The sequence below is a fragment of the Triticum dicoccoides genome, chromosome 3B (assembly GCF_002162155.2).
Source record: "Triticum dicoccoides isolate Atlit2015 ecotype Zavitan chromosome 3B, WEW_v2.0, whole genome shotgun sequence".
Classification (NCBI taxonomy): domain Eukaryota; kingdom Viridiplantae; phylum Streptophyta; class Magnoliopsida; order Poales; family Poaceae; genus Triticum; species Triticum dicoccoides.
The window spans coordinates 802,645,834-802,650,367 of record NC_041385.1 but is presented as its reverse complement, the minus strand read 5'-3'; positions in this window follow the sequence as shown (position 1 = coordinate 802,650,367).

Genomic DNA, 4,534 nt, shown 5'->3' with positions numbered 1-4,534 from the left:
ATTGAGAAGAGGAATGAGAAGCAGCAGATCGCAGCAAACGACATGCCGAAGCTTCCCTCGAAGCTACCCCGCCATCTCAACGGAGAAGCAGCATGGCTTCCACCGAGCTGCTTCAGTCGGAGCATGTCTTGACGGCTCCTGCCAGCTATTCCGTGGATGGTATCACGGAGTCTCAACATTGCCACATTATGGCGCGATGGATGAATTTGAAGGTAACGGCGGCTGTTGGCCAAGTTTATCCTAGTGGACCCGGCACAACTTATCACTGCCAGCCGATTCAAGAAGGATATGCTAAGGTGATGGTGGATGAAATAACGGAGGGATATGAGGACCTCCCGCTTGAGCACCCTACCGGTGAAGGGGAGACTAGGCTGGGTTCTGCTCTGAAGACTCCATGCCTATGGCAGAAGGAGCTCATCAACCTTCCGAACTGGACGCCTCCGCCTCCTCCTCCTCCTCCGGCGAGTCAGGGCACTCCGCCTCCTCCACCGCCTCCTTCTCCGGCGAGTGAGGATCAGGGCACGCATGGCGGCACTCCGCCTCCTTCTCCGGCGCGTGGCGGCACTCTGCCTCCTTCTCCGCCTGCGCCGGCGCTCCCGAGCAGCCAGCAGCCTCCTCCTTCTCCGCCTCGCCAGCAAGGGCGGAAGAGACCCGCCGCCGCCCCGGCTGCTCCGGCGCGTCGTACTCCTTCTCCTCCGCCTCGTAAGCAAGCACGAAAGAAGACAGACGCCGCAGCCGCTTCGTCTGCTCCGGCGTCTAGCAGCACAACCAGAGGCGGGAGGCAATACAAATACGGTCCATCTCTCAAGCCTCTAGAGAAGTTACTGTACGAGAGGTCCGAGGAGGAAAATGATACGATTGTGCGGACCCACGTGAAGGAGTTCTTTGAAGGGGTGAAAGCAAAGAGACATCCACCTCCGGAGGAGAAGGTAGATCCGGTGAAAGCAAAGCGCACTATCGTTTCCCTGATGAAACCACCAAAGTCTCCGCCGAGAACCAACTTTTGAGTGCATTACTGAACAGACATATCTCCAAGCCCAGCGGTCGGGAACTACTCTCAGTGATAAAAGGTTAAAAGAACGAGCAAAGGGGAAAAAAATTGCCTAGCTCGGCGAACAAGCACAGCAATCGTGCCCCTCGCTCAATGTGTCTAATGCTCCGGGGATGGTGGCCGGTTATGGAAATCTTGAAGATTACCTGCCTGACGATGCACTTCCTGATTTCATGGAGGTGGACGAACATAGATACGAGTACAGGAAGCCTCTCGTCAAAGATGAAAAATCTCTGACAACAATGATGCGAAGATTCCATAGTTGGTACATGAAAACCTGCAGAGAGTCTGAGGGGACGAACAGTTTGTATCTGAACATTAAAGAGGAGAACGACCTCGTTTCAAATGATCTGTTGTGTGTTCCATTTGATGAGTTCTTCGCGTTCTTCAATCAAAAAGCCCTCGATAAATTAATGGTCTTTTGCTACTGCCTGTAAGTACTATTTCTGCCATTAAGTCTCTATATATAGCTCGGCTCTTTCATTGCATGTATTTATAATTAATTATCCTCAATATATTATGCAGATTGAAGATCGTCGAGTGCAAAAAACAAGAAATTTATGATATTGGGTTCATTAACACAAATATCATAGATGTATTTCTGGTTGAAAAGAACGTCAAAGAGGCTGAGGACAACTTGCTACGATCGTTGATCAAAAATCAAAACAAAGATACCATACTCTTTCCTTACAACGGCAAGTGAGTGTTACTGTCATGTGCATATTCGATTTCCCTTATTACTCGAGCGAGGTTATAGTAATGTAATTGATGAGTTATGCATGCATGCGCAGGTACCACTATATTATTCTGGAGATTAAGCTTGAGCGTGGACTAGTACCCGTCTTAGACTCGAGACGGAAAGATCCCGAAATTTATGCGGACATGACTGAAATGCTCAGCAAGTAAGTTCAATCGATCATTATCGCACCATATCGGCAACTTTTTGTTCATTTCCTGATATCTCAAGTAATAATATTTATTTTCTTTGTCTTGGAGGGTTTGAAAACAGTTCACCGCAGAAGCTCCGGGACTGCCAAAGGAGCTGCGATATACATACCCGAAAGTAAGTACTACTGGCTAGCTAGTTGCGTGCATCTCCCATTGATTTTATAGCTATACTTTCATCAATGCCATTTATAATGCTTCATTATCAGTTTGATTGACCTCTATTTCTCGTAAAGTGCTTATGGCAGGAGGAAGGGAATGATTTCTGTGGATACTACGTGTGCGAGTTCATCCACACCGCGACTTTAAAAAACAAGCGGGGCTACTCTAAAAGACAATATGAAGTGCGTAAGCAATAATATTCACAATTTCATTTTATTACACCATCATTTCTGTTGAGTTTCATTCATATATATGTATTAATTAACCCCCTTCTTCAAATTAGACGTGGCAGATGCGGAATGAACTCCTAGAACCAGATCGCATGAAAGCAATTCAAGAGGAATTGGCGGGATTCTTTCTTGACCACGTCATCAGTAAAGCCGGCGAATACCATGTGGAAATTGATTTCAAATGCTAGGGATTTGTAATTAAGAGATCTTATACATATTGTACATGTATGTAGCTAGTAGCGTTGGATACATGATACGAAAACTTGTTGTTCGACCAATCTCTCGGAGAAGGAGAGGTCGATCCATCACTTCTCTCGGTATGCATGATGAACTTCTGTACTGAATGATTTTCTCGATCACTATGTATATATAGTACGTAGCGTCGACCAAGCACGGACATAAGAGAGGACACTTCTCTTTATTAATTAGCTAGCTAACACAATATATGAAACACCTAAATTAACCCCCCTAAACCCCCAACCTCCCTCCTTTCAAAAAAAAAAACCCCAGCCACTGAAATGCTGACGCGTGGATGTCTTTTGGTCCCGGTTGGAGCCACCAACCGGGACCAAAGGCCCCCTGACTGGGTCGGCGCACAGGGCCACGTGGAAGCACATTGATCCCGGTTCGTGTTTGAACCGGGACTAATGGGTGGAGGTATTAGTAACGACCCATTAGTCCCGGTTCATGAACCGGGACTAAAGGCCCTTACGAACCAGGTCTATTAGGTGTTTTTCTACTAGTGTACTCAGGAGGTGTAGCACCACTATGGCGTTGATGCGACCAGCGACCGTAAGGGAATCATACGCCGACCGTATCATTGGATAGGAAGGAGCTACTTGGTGCCCAACAACACTTAGACGTATTTAGCGACCGGCAGGTCTTGTGTGACGCGGGTGGGCGAATCTGCATGGCGTCAGAGGCAGTGCCGCCGACGGGGACCGAGAGTCCTCGTACAAGAAGGTAGCCGAGGCAGGTCCGGTCGGTAGGCCTGGATATGGGGGGAGAGGGCTGCACGCCCAGCGAAGGCCGCCGGAAGAGAACCTCCGTCCTTGTTGATCGGTGCCAGTGGCGAGAGGCGCGGCAGTCCTGTTCCACACCTGGCTTGGGGCCGCCTTACCTTGCACGACATGCAGGGATACTGGAGCGAGATGATCTGGCCGGCCCACCTACGGCAGGAGATGGGCTGCACGCCCGACGACTGCCGGCGGTAGAGAATCTCAGTCCTCCGTCGGTGGCAGCTGCAGGAGGCGTTGGCCGCCCTGCACCAGCCCTATTGGGGATGCCTTACCTCGCGTGGCATGCGGAGATATGGGAGTGGCGTGATGTTGATGGCTGATAGGTCGACGCATAACTGACACGAAGAGATCGGCTCCATCGGCTTTTGATTGCTTGACGCATCGGTTACGGAAACCAAAAGACAAATGACTGTTTGGTTCATCCACCAGGAAAAGTCTATGTAAAGAAGCGATATTCCAGTGGCAGACAAAACGATCAGAAGACGAGAGAACTTGTCCTCGGTACGTTGTGTACACTGGTAACGGCAGCATGACATGGCATCATGCCTGTAAATAGACTCATGTGAACACTGAGGTGGCATGAAGATGATGTGAATAGTGTGCATGTTGAGAGAATTGATAGTGGTGGGGATCCACTTCTTAAGAATGTAAGATAATGATACATTTTGTTCGCTGGTGTTTGCGACTGAGAAATCATGTCTCGAAGAATATCGTGTGCCCATCAACATCACGCTTTCATGACATCCTCCATTGGACATGACTGGTGTCCACAACACCCAACTCGTCAGTCTGAGCAAGGCTAAAGAAATGACGTTGCTAGTAGAACATGGAAGTAAAGCGGATGTGCGAATCCCGGTGACTTCCAGGCCTAAGCAACAAATATACATGTGTTGCAAGCTCAGTTGCCTCAAGGTATGGATGACATATGTTCATAGACTCTAGATGAACGAGAATTTGAAGGCTATGCAACTACGGACATACGCTTATAGTTTGCCCACTATGATTGTGAGGGCATCTCACTGCTTACCTTTTTATCGGTTGGTGAGTCTATGTGTGTCTTCAATTTCAGCACATGTACTCGTTCCTTGTCAACTAGAACTGGTTGGATTGTACATAGTTCGGTGAGC